This window comes from Drosophila suzukii, chromosome 3, assembly GCF_043229965.1.
Source record: "Drosophila suzukii chromosome 3, CBGP_Dsuzu_IsoJpt1.0, whole genome shotgun sequence".
NCBI classification, from domain to species: Eukaryota; Metazoa; Arthropoda; class Insecta; order Diptera; family Drosophilidae; genus Drosophila; species Drosophila suzukii.
The window spans coordinates 58,417,309-58,430,106 of record NC_092082.1 but is presented as its reverse complement, the minus strand read 5'-3'; the positions used below and the strand labels follow the sequence as shown (position 1 = coordinate 58,430,106).

At 44.0% G+C, this 12,798-nt stretch overlaps 1 long non-coding RNA gene across 2 annotated transcripts in view; it reads right to left on the bottom strand.

Annotated features, from left to right (window-relative positions):
* Window positions 1-205: 205 nt before the first annotated feature.
* LOC118879682 (uncharacterized) overlaps window positions 206-12,798 on the bottom strand; it is a 32,487-nt gene continuing 19,894 nt past the window's right edge. The window contains exons 4-7 of one of the 2 annotated variants that reach the window (XR_011604088.1): window positions 8,475-8,554; window positions 878-998; window positions 740-823; window positions 206-656 (exon numbers count right to left, since the gene is read on the bottom strand). This is a non-coding gene — a long non-coding RNA (uncharacterized lncRNA). The remainder of the gene's footprint in view (window positions 657-739; window positions 824-877; window positions 999-8,474; window positions 8,555-12,798) is intronic. The other variant, XR_010655241.2, reaches the window with a different exon arrangement.

Below are 12,798 nucleotides of genomic sequence, written 5' to 3'. Positions count from 1 at the left end.
AAATTTATAAATTTATAATATCATAATTAAATTTTTATCATGGCGGAAGGGCGTAACAAAGTTTCAATATAATAGTCCTTAAGACAAAAGCAGAATGTTTAAAAATAAAGTTAATGTAAGATAATTCTTTGTTAATATCTTAAACAACAACCAATATTTAAAATTAGATTATAAGATAAACATATAAACAAGATAGATTAAGTATTTATTGTAAAACTATGTACAGTATTAAAATACTACATTTAAGTATGCGATCTGGCAACGCAGAACGTAAAAAAATGTGTGGCAATCTTGAAACGCGGACAAAAAAAACACACTTTTCGTCGGATCTGTTCAAGAACACACGCATGTGAAGAACCAGGAAATAAAAATCATTTAAAACAATATAAAACAACAAATAAACCGTCTAAATTACTATTACATTAACATCATTTTTGATTATGGTTTAAGTATAACCTGGCTTTGCGCTTCGCAAGGAAAAATGTTAATGAGCTCGTCCAACGAATTACAAAATTCTGCGGCTTGAACAAAAATATTGTTTTTAAAATTTCTTCTATAATGATGTTAATTATGGAATTCCTTTGATTTTCCGTCAACACTTTATTGTTTAGTAAACCGCGGCCAACTTCAGCCGATTGCAGTACGAAAAGCAAGTTCTATGAAAAATATGAAATTTTTTGTTAGCTAATATTAAATAATTGGTTCTCGGAAAAAGTTAATTTGAATAAGATGAGATTACCTTTTTCAGCACTTTATTGGTCGTTTCATTTAAAAATGTGTTTAATTCTTTTTTCCTAACTGGAACTGGAGTCGGCACTTGAGACTGTAAGAATATTTTAAAGATACAAATTTAACTTTAAATATCTATATTTCTTACCTGGATTTCTGATACTCCGTCAACCTGACCCTAAAAAGCACACGGGGCCCAATCGGTGTGATGACCTCTTTAATTTAATCATTATTTATATATTGAAGGCACTCTTAAGAAACCCCAGCACCTAAAGCAAGAAACGATTTTTATTAATACTATACAAACATGTAACCTTTACATTTATGTCGTGCTTAAGATGGCTGCGAATAACAATCACAATATATTACATTTGTAAAATTATATATATTGCGCATGTATACACTTGTGGTTATGTTGTGTATCACTGTGCGCGCAAGTAATCCAACCCGTGAATCGGTTCCACTTATGGAACTTTTAAACAAATTTTTTAATTCAATCTCAGCTATATTGCCCTTGCCTTCAGCGACATTGCCTTTACCTTTGCTTAAAATTATGCTATGCTTTGCTTTTTCCATTAACTTCGTGGGCCGCGCTTGACCGTTCTGCTAACATAAATAAACCAATAAACTTGAGAAAGAAAAGCTTCTGGCCGAGGTTCGTTTAGAACTAAGAAGTCTGTATATTTCGGATTGAAGCCACGATCGGTCATACCTTATTAATAAACAAGGAAGAACGCTATAGTCGAGTACCTCGACTATCAGATACCCGTTACTCAGCTAAATGGAGATATGCAAGCAGCAAAGCGAGATTAAAATGCGCCACCTACCGGTGGTAGACAGATTTAAGCGTTATGGGCGTTAGAGTGGGCGCGGCAAATTAATAACTTTGGATCAATCGATAGGTATTGACGAGACCAATACATTTCAGTTAAGATTTTTTATCTAGCATGAAAATTGTGGGCTTCACAGAGTTGGGCAGTTTGTGGGCGTTATAGTGGGCGTGACAAACTTTTTTTAGGTCAATCGATAGGAATTGATGAGAACAATACATTTCAGTTAAAATTTTTATTTTAGCATCAAAACTGTAGGAGTCACAGTTTTAAGCGGTTTGTGGGCGTTAGAGTGGGCGTAGCACTCTGCTGCGTAAGAAGCTCAGGAATCTGCACGCCAAATCTCAATAGCCTAGCTTTTATAGTTTCCGAGATCTCAGCGTTCATCCGGACAGACAGACGGACAGACGGACATGGCTAGATAGATCCTAATCAAGAATATATGTACTTTATGGGGTCGGAAACGCTTCCTTCTGCCGGTTTCATACTTTCCGACGAATCTAGTATACCCTTTTACTCTACGAGTAACGGGTATAAAAATATATATGTGTTGATGTAATAGTGAGTTTGTGAATTAAGGTCAATCACCAATAAAATAAAATTTTAAAATAAAAGTTATATTTTTTTTAAATCAACGACAACGATTAAAATTAATCTGAATGCAAATTGCGCAGTTACAATTTGAGGATGTACTGAATTTAACTACAACATTTGGGAAAAAAGTCGTATTGAGAAATAATGGACTCTTTTTAGGAAAAAAAACATAAATTGATTACAAAATTCTCATTTTGAGGAAATGTTCTATTCAATTTCCAACTTAAGAAAAAGAGTCACATATTGAGTAATGAATAACTCAAAAAAGAATTGAATAGTCTCATAATGAGATCTAGATTACTTCTATTAAATCACTTAAGCAAACGAGACGGGAAATGAGCTGCCTTTAGTTCTTTGCGTATATGTTTGTCTCTTTCTCACTATTGGGTGTGTAAAGTGGTGCGCGCCGCATTTGTGTGACTGTCATTTGCCGTGTGATTTAGCAAAGTCAAGACGTGCGCTTAACACATAGCTAAAAACCATTTTTGTGAATCAGACATTCGTGCGAATCTAACGTACCTCGAGGAAGAGTTTTTTAATTTGAACTGTATTTATAATGTGCTAAATAATAATACAATAAACAAACACTGCAAAAATGTTGCCAAGGCGTGTATATCAATATGTATGTGTGATTGTAAGTGGCGTGAAGCACGTGTCGGGTGAACTTCCGCTTAGCTTCAACGCCTGATTTCGTCCAAACTTTCAAGATCCTTATTACGGGAAAAATAGTCAAAGTTGTCGCAAATAACGGGATCATGGAAAATAACTGTAAAAACTGTTTTTTGTGAATATCTTCAAATATATATACTTAACCAAAAAGTTTGCCAGGGAAAAATGAATGCTATTAAAGAATTCAGTAATTTATGTTTTATACATTTATTCCGTAAAACTAATAGTTTTCGTTAAAAACGCTTAATAAGATTATATTTTCACAAGGTTTGAAAATAAGAAACCGTTGAAACGCACTTGCGTCATTTTGCCCGATATATCGCCCGAAAGCTTGTTGTTATATCCAAACACATCCAAACAAACCAAAACACAAGAACGGTATTAACATTTTTAAGAACACGAAATTAAAATAATAAAGTCTAAATGAAAAGTATAAGCAAAATTTAAATGTTGGCAAAAGCATTTCAGTTATCGTACTTAAAAATAAAGTTAAAAAATCAAATTCAAATTCAAATTTTAACGCGAAAAAATGTATTATAAAAATTTATATAAAAAGCATTTCTAATGTCGTAAGCAAAATTGTTTGCCTGCGGCGTTTTACTTTCACGGGTCATAGTACTGTCTTCGGTTAGTATGTGTGTACCTGATTTTATTTTGTAACTTGGGAAAAAGGATATATCGTAATAAAAATCGAAAAAGGTCCATCACCTAAAATGCTGTTATCCATTAATCTACTCAATCTGAGGCCATTTTTATGGCGGGATATAGCAAAATTTTTTAAATGTTCCCCTCCTATCTAAAATATTTATTTAAGGTTTTTTTCGAAATTCATTAAGTTTTTGCAAAAAATAATTATAACAAAAAAGATCAGTGTTCGTACCCAAAGGTACTCAACATGACCACACCCAACAAATCAAGCAGTAGCCAAGTTTGGGAACAGTACCAGGCGCTCAGTAGCACCCACTGCATATGAGAATTGCTGATCAGCATATTATATGTCTCACTAACTCACCGTCTCACCGACTCAACGGCACACTGACCGGCCAATGCAGTCAGCACATTTTGCAGTGTCAGCCAACTACGCAAAGCCAACTACGCAAACTGCTACCATAATCATTATTCCCTGATCTACTTTAGAATATAGCTTACTTCACTAATCATTACACTAAACTTCCGTGTTCCAAGTAGTATATAAACATGTTCCAAATGAAGAATAAAACAGTTATCAACACACCTCTTAACTCCGCGGTTCTACTTCCTACATCTGGGAATAGGGCTCGTAATACACTATCTCAACTAGCAGCTAACCACGTTAGCTTACCCTCAGCGCAGCTCCAGCATCGCCTGTGGTCCGGCATCACAGTAACCTTCGTTACCATTGCCGCGACGCGATCGTCCTGCCAGCAAAGCGTCCCCGTGCCAGCGACAAGTGCTCATTACCCCCTTGTCCCGCGGTGTGACCCGGAAGTGTCTACTTCGGTTAGGCACAAACATTGGTGACCCCGACGTGATCCTTTAACAACAAAGGATCACACTCAAGCAACCCCCTTCCCACTGAAGGACTCACAGCTTTATCCAGCTCCACAGGATACGCTTCTTCTTCCAGCGTCACAGGAACTTCAGCTTAATCCAGCTTCACCGGATTCGCTTCTTCTTCCAGCGTCACAGGAACTTCAGCTTAATCCAGCTTCACAGGATACGCTTCGTCTTCCAGCGTCACAGGAACTTCAGCTTAATCCAGCTTCACAGGATACGCTTCTTCTTCCAGCGTCACAGGAACTTCAGCTTAATCCAGCTTCACAGGATACGCTTCTTCTTCCAGCGTCACAGGAACTTCAGCTTAATCCAGCTTCACAGGATACGCTTCTTCTTCCAGCGTCACAGGAACTTCAGCTTAATCCAGCTTCACAGGATTCGCTTCTTCTTCCAGCGTCACAGGAACTTCAGCTTCATCCAGCTTCACAGGATACGCTTCGTCTTCCAGCGTCACAGGAACTTCAGCTTCATCCAGCTTCACAGGATTCGCTTCTTCTTCCAGCGTCACAGGAACTTCAGCTTCATCCAGCTTCACAGGATACGCTTCTTCTTCCAGCGTCACAGGAACTTCAGCTTCATCCAGCTTCACAGGAACTTCATCTTCATCCAGCTTCGCAGGATACTCAGCTTCATCCAGCTTCACAGGATTCTTTGTTTCCAAGACACACAAAATGTCTACTTCATTCATAGAGGAAACAAGTCACACAAGAATCGATCTACACAATCGATTACTAGACACCCAAAACGAGCTGCAAGCGAAAATCCAACAGCTCATTAAGAATTATGGCAAGGATTCTGCCGACCGACGCCACCGAGACGGCTACTATTCCGGTAAGCTAAATCAGTTAAACGATCTCTGGCAGCAGTTTTGCGACCTAGATGAAGAAGTTCAGCAAGCGGCATTACCCACTGGAAGTGAGTACTCTTCACGATTAGTAGCACTTAAGGAGCTGGTCGAAAAATATCAGAATATCTTTCTGGACAACATGCCGAATGGAAGCGGGCTTCCGAAGGCCCCGAGACGAACGTCGGCCAACATCAAGATCACAACAAGAGATCAAGTCAAAGGAGATTCCGCAATTGACACGGTGATCCGACAGTTGCAGCGAAGATGCAACGAATTGGAGTCATCATTAACATTAGCCTCGAACGCCCCAACCGTCACCCCAGCCTTACAAAGGCACCTGGATCTCCATTGGGCGTTACTGAGGCAAGCCCACGACGAATTGGACAGCACACCTGGGGCCGCAGCCCTGGCAGAAGCAGAGCTAGCTCAATTCCACACATTATACGAGGAATACGAAATGAACCTGCTTCGAGAAAACGACGCGCCAATGAGCCTAAACTTGGCACTTCCGCCAATTAGCATTCCGGAGTTCAACGGCGAGTATCTAGACTGGCCACGGTTCCATGATCTCTTTGTGGAATTGGTACATAACAAACCATATTCGGCCAGTCAAAAACTACATATTCTACAGAGTTCGCTTCGTGGTGAAGCGAGGAACGTCTTGACAGACACAGCCTTCTCACAGGGTGGCTATGACGACACCTGGTTGCGGTTGAAGGCCAGGTACCAGAACGGCAAAATATTAGTATTCGCCGCCATAGCAAAAATTATTGACCATAGGCCTATAGACGGCTCCTCGCGCCAACTAAGGGCCTTACATGACACTATAAAAAACTCAATGAGTACTCTTAAAAACCTCGATATCAGCACAAAATCCTGGGATCCAATCCTGTGTTTTCTTATCAGAAGAAAACTAGACCAGCAATCTCTAGCTGCTCTAGAAAATTCAGCGGATGCACCAACGGAAATTCCAACGTTAAGGAGTGTACTAACGTTTATTGAACGGCGCGCTTGCATGCTGGAGACGATAAGCGCTCAACCTACAGCAACACTACGCCATCAGTCAGTTCACAACGAAGAGAGCTGTAAGATTTGTCACCTAGGACCACATAATCTTAGAGCATGTAGCCGGTTCCAGGAAATGGACCCCAAAACACGGCGCCAAGCCATTATTCAAATAGGAGCATGCACAAATTGTTTGTCTACAGCTCATATGGTTGAAAACTGTGGATCACCGACCAATTGTCGAGTCTGCCAGCAACGGCACCATTCACTGTTACACAAAGGACCAACTAGCAATCCAGTGGCCGGCGCAGTAACCATTGCAGGCTACGACAACGTAGGAGGATATACTCTGCTCGCGACCGCGAAGGTCTCATTACAAGGGCCAAACGGTCAGTTACAAACATGTCGCGCTGTAATAGATGGTGGATCACAGGTGAATCTTATCTCAAGGAGAATGGCAGATCTGCTATCTCTTAAGGAAGGTTCACCGATTGAAATATCTGGAATCGGAGGAAAGATATCAACAGCAATTAGATCAACACTAAAGCTCTCATCCTGTACATCAGGGTTTGAAAAACTATTAGAGGTATTTATTATGCCCACAGTCATTACAGACCAACCGTCAGTACCGATTACAACCGATCTTAATATTCCCGAGGGACTGCCATTAGCAGATCCTGACTTTCGGCAACCTGGACCCATTGACCTAACTTTAGGGTCTGAGGTGTATTCTCGTGTAATAACCGGTGAACTTCTTAAACTAGGACCTAATAAACCCTTGGCACAAGGCACTAGGCTTGGTTATGTAATCACAGGTTATCTCAATAAAGAAACCTCATCTGATACGGAAATCAACCCTATTTTGGTAGAAGGCAGAGGTGATTTTGCAGGACCGAACGCTGCTTATGAGCCAACAAAAGATAAAAATCCGATGAATATAGAACCGACTTCTCATCAATTTGAAACCTACAAGAAGGCTGACTTTGGTTCACCATTTCTAAACTTAACCAAGAAAGATCTTAGTTTTGTTGCAGAACGTCCACATACCATAGACGTGCCAAATGATCGAGTTCTACGAGGGCACAATTTCAGTCCCCACGGTAATGTCAATTTTATCGCAAAGGGGAGTGTTAAGCAGCATCAAGAAGATGTGAAGGACCTGAATCACAAACATGAACCTCAGTTGAAGGAACGATCCACCTTGGTCAATGATTTGTTAGGTGCTTCCGATACAATTCGGTCAAGGGCTGACCGACATCACGACCTAATTGAGGGTACCCCTCAATGGGGGGGAGAATGTTCGTACCCAAAGGTACTCAACATGACCACACCCAACAAATCAAGCAGTAGCCAAGTTTGGGAACAGTACCAGGCGCTCAGTAGCACCCACTGCATATGAGAATTGCTGATCAGCATATTATATGTCTCACTAACTCACCGTCTCACCGACTCAACGGCACACTGACCGGCCAATGCAGTCAGCACATTTTGCAGTGTCAGCCAACTACGCAAAGCCAACTACGCAAACTGCTACCATAATCATTATTCCCTGATCTACTTTAGAATATAGCTTACTTCACTAATCATTACACTAAACTTCCGTGTTCCAAGTAGTATATAAACATGTTCCAAATGAAGAATAAAACAGTTATCAACACACCTCTTAACTCCGCGGTTCTACTTCCTACATCTGGGAATAGGGCTCGTAATACACTATCTCAACTAGCAGCTAACCACGTTAGCTTACCCTCAGCGCAGCTCCAGCATCGCCTGTGGTCCGGCATCACAGTAACCTTCGTTACCATTGCCGCGACGCGATCGTCCTGCCAGCAAAGCGTCCCCGTGCCAGCGACAAGTGCTCATTACCCCCTTGTCCCGCGGTGTGACCCGGAAGTGTCTACTTCGGTTAGGCACAAACAATCAGTTTTATAAATATTTTTGTTTTTGTCTGAAACATTTTATGATTTTCGTTATATTTTCGGAAAAAGCAGCAAAAAATCAATAATTTTACGGTTTTCACCGTTATTTTCCGATCCCGTTATTTACGCCAACTTTTACTATTTTTCCCATAATCAGGACCCAAAAACATGTCGATATGGAAAGTTCGAACAAAGTCTGGAGCTAAACGGAAGTTTATCCCACGTGTCTAGTTTGGTACATTGTACATACATACATACACATATAATTTTCAAATTGCTTTCAAATGTACATTTAATATCACTCTAATTTTATTGTTTAATGCTTATCTTTCCATATATACTTACAATATTTGCTAACAATAACTGTTTCTTTTCAGCCTCTTTGCCCTTCGCTAGACCAGGCAGCTAGGAAAAAAAGTCACAACCTAGAACATGGAACACAAACATAAATAAAAAATATTATGTAGGAATATATGTAACTGTATTACATAATAAAATTAAAAACATAATAAATTAAAAGTAAGAGCACAAATGTTGACAAGCTAAGTACATACTTTTTGAGACATTTTGTACGGAAAGTGAGTATTTTCCACTCGAAGTAAACATTTTTGTTAAAGCTAAATTTTTGATTTAAAAAATTCTTCATTTTAGTGCAAAATACTTGAATAATTCTCTCTGTGTAGCTATACCAGCATACATACATATGTTCATAGAAAATTTGTGTTTGCTAATAGCATCCAATTTACTTTTGTGAGGAGTTGAATAACTCCCCACAAATAGAAACAGCAGCAGATGGCCGGCCGCTTGCCAGATACGCGGTGAATTCGCGTACTAACGGCGCGGCGAGGAGAGCGAGAGAGTTTGGAGACCAAGGAAGGAGAGCGAGAGAGTTTGGAGACCAATGAAGGAGAGCGAGAGAGTTTGGAGACCAAGGATGGAGATCGAGAGAGAGTGGAGACTTCGCGGGCAAGGCAAGAGTGCCGGAACTCCACCGGACTTTGGACTCTCCCGTGAACTTTGGACCGGGAGAGGAAGTGCCACATCTCGGTGGTGGAGCGGCACACAGGCGTGCCACAAGCATCACGGGAATCAGCGGGATGGCAGCAGTGGGCGGAGCATCGATTGGAAGCGGTACGGGAACGACAAGTGGGTCATCCAGGAGGCTCGGACTTTGGACCCAGAGTGGAGAGATCCAGCGGGCCGTGCGCAAAAGGGAAATAACGGTTCCCGGAGGCCCTATATAAGGCCGCAGAGCGCTGGCAGCTGGATCAGTCGATCACAAGGAGTCAAACCGTCAAGATCACTCAGATACCAAAGTGAACAATCAAACAACCAGATAATCTACAAGGGAGCAGCAGCAAGTCGAGTCGCCAGAGAAGCAGCGCCGTGGGAGCCTACAAGGAGCGAGATTGCTACGTCGAGACGTTCGGGATTGGGATACCAGGAATCTCCGAATTGAGACGCAGGTAGCTGAGATCCAGAGGGCATCACACGGCTAGGTCAAGGCGGTCGATTAACCCTGTCCACAAAGTCCTGGCGTTACGCCTGGAAAGAGTATAACAAGCCAGAAGGGAGAGCGGTCGATCGGTAAGGTCTCGAGTGAAATTGTCCAGGAGAGCCCTACGGATTCGACTTGCGAGGTCCCGGAGCGGCGTGCCCGAACCACGAGTATAACAAGCCAGAAGGGAGAGCGGTCGATCGGTACGGTCTCGAGTGGAATTATCCAGGAGAGCCCTACGGATTCGACTTGCGAGGTCCCGGAGCGGCGTGCCCGAACCCCGAGTACCAAAAGCCACACGGAAACGTCCCGGACAAAAGGCAAAAGGGTGAGGCTAGGGTGGAACGTTCGTTTACACTAGGCGTGGAAGCGAAGTAAGGCGCGAGGCAGCTTCCTGACGTTCCGCCTTGACTGTCCGCGCGGGCTGAGCAGAAACCCAGTGGGACCATCCGGGACAGAGCAAGGGACAGGCGGCGGTGTGTCGAAAGGAGCGATCCTGGAGAGCGCAGCTTCTGTTCACCCTAGTCTGAGAACGGTGACGCTTCCCTAAGCCCGTACGGCCGATACCCCTCGCGAGTCCGAGTCGTTACCAGCAGTCACCAAGTCACGCGTGAGAAGTGAACCGCGAGCGAGCATCTTCAGGGAGCTGCGAGGATCTTCAGGGAGCGGCGAGGATCTTCAGGGAGCTGCGAGTATCTTCAGGGAGCTACAGGACTGGAGCACCGAGTCATCAAGGCGAGAGGTCGTAGAGTCATCCAGGACCGTCGGAAGCACCGTAGGTCACAAGCAACGAGTCAAAGCCAACCAAGCGGCTAAGACACTTGTAATAATATACCCGCAATAAAACCCAATACGAACCCGTGAATTCTGTGCTTTCTCACTGAGCTACTGGGCGGTCACGTTAATATAAATTTGGTGGGACGAACACAAAATATACTGAGCTAGCCGCACGAATCTCGTAGCGAGCAGACAATAAAAAAATCAGTTCGTTACATCTGGCGCCCAACGTGATTGTCCCAACAGTGAGAACAGCACAGTAAAAATTGGAAAGAAGTGGATTTACCGCCTCAAGAAGGAAGACTTCGCCCATGTCGCACAGAGGCTCAATGTCGCCCTGGAGGGCAGGCTAGACGACATGAGGAAGGCACTATCGGAATACTACTCCGAAACAGAGAATGATCCACAACTCGTCGACATCTGGGCCGAGCTGGAGGCAACATACTACGACAGAGCTGGCCCAAGCATTACGCTAACGAACGCTGAAGGGGACAACTTCGTGGCAAGCCTGAGCATTGACAACATGCAAAAAGAGGCCCACAGGAGAGAATCAAGCCAAGAAAAGAAAGCAGCAGCGCTAACCCCGAGACCAAGCCAGTCGGACTATGCAAAGGTCGCTAAACAGGTCCGTGAATGGTCGTTCAGGTTCGACGGGGCGGAAAAACCATTCGAGTTCCTGGAGCAAGTAGAATGGTCCGCCAACACGTACGGTTTGGAGCTCGATATGATCCCTCGAGCGATGCCGGAGTTGCTAAAAGGAAGGGCTTTGAAATGGTTCATCGCCAACAATAAGCAGTGGAGAACTTGGGCAGAATTCATTGAAAGTTTCCACACATATTTCCTGCCAAGAGATTTCTTCACCAGGCTGGCGGACCAGGTCCGGCAAAGGAAGCAAGGCTTCAGCGAGTCGTTCAAGGACTACATGATCGACATACAGACGATGGTGAGGCCACTTAATTACTCCGCTATAGAGACCCTAAGAATCATCAAGGAGAACTGCACCCCCAGTCTAAGGATCTTCCTAAGGGCATACAAAGTGTCGGACCTGGACACGCTGATGATATTAGCAGACGAGTATGAAGAACTCGAAAAGGAGCGGGAAGCGTTCGCGCAGGAAAACAAATTCTCGAAGAACAAGTCGGCATCGCCAGCGCAGGTAACATGCAGAAGATGCGAAGAGACAGGAATCCAGGAGACGCGGGGAAACGACCAATGGTCGCCACCTAACCAAGTACCACGGCAGCAGGCAACAGGAGCACCACGCGGAGGCCAATGGACACCACCACAACAGCAACAGATGCAACCAGCAAACAATGTTTGGAGGCCACCAAGTACAACACAAAGGCCTCGTGAAACGACACACATCACAGACCCCCAGGAGGCCTGCCGAAAGTGCGGCGGTCATGGACACTGGGCGCGGGGATGTCGGCACCAACGCCTGTTGTTCTGCTGGGTGTGCGGGAGAGAAGGCGTCAGGAGCGTTGAATGCTGCCAGCAGGCGGGAAATGCCCAGCGATCTCAGCCGCAGAGAGGCGTGCGGGTCGCAAGATGCTACCTCTCCAAACTAACGGGAAAGCTGATCGAGGAGGAGCAGCAGTTGTCCGCAGCGGTGACGATTGGTGGGGGCACATACAAGGCCACAATCGACACCGGGGCAACAGCAAGCTTTATAAGCAAAGAGCTGGCGGACGACCTGGCTGCCCTCGGAAAGATTACGAGGATACGACGGCAAGTTAGGTTGGCAGACGGAAGATGTGGCGGAATCGATGAGCAGCTGGAGGTGGAAATCGCGTTCGGGAACAAGCGACTGAGCATGAGCCTGCTGATACTACCAGGAGTAGTGGATTCATTGGTGTTGGGATGGAACTTTCTAACGCAAGTCGGTACCGAAATTAAGTGCGCTGGACACGAAGTGATAATACCGGCCAGGAATCGTCACAAGGGATGGCTCGAGGAAAAGTTGTCGGTGGCAGTCGTACAACGGGCAAGCGAAGATGACGACACGACGAGATTCCTGGAGTCAGAGCTATCGACTTTCAGCAGCATGAAGGGAACATCAAACATGGCAGAGCATCAGATTACGATGAAAGACGACAAACCAATAAAGCAGCGATACTATCCCAAGAATCCGAAAGTTCAAGGGGAGATCAATGCGAGGGTGGACGAGCTTCTCCAAATGGGATACATAGAACACTCAACAAGCCCATACAGTTCTCCCATCGTGATGGTTAGAAAAAAGACGGGCAAATGGAGACTGTGCGCCGACTTTAGGCAAATAAACGCCAAATCTGTAAAGGATGCCTACCAGATGCCCCGAATAAATTATATTCTCGACCAACTGAGGGAAGCACGGTACATCAGCAGCTTGGACCTAAAGGATGGGTACTGGCAAAT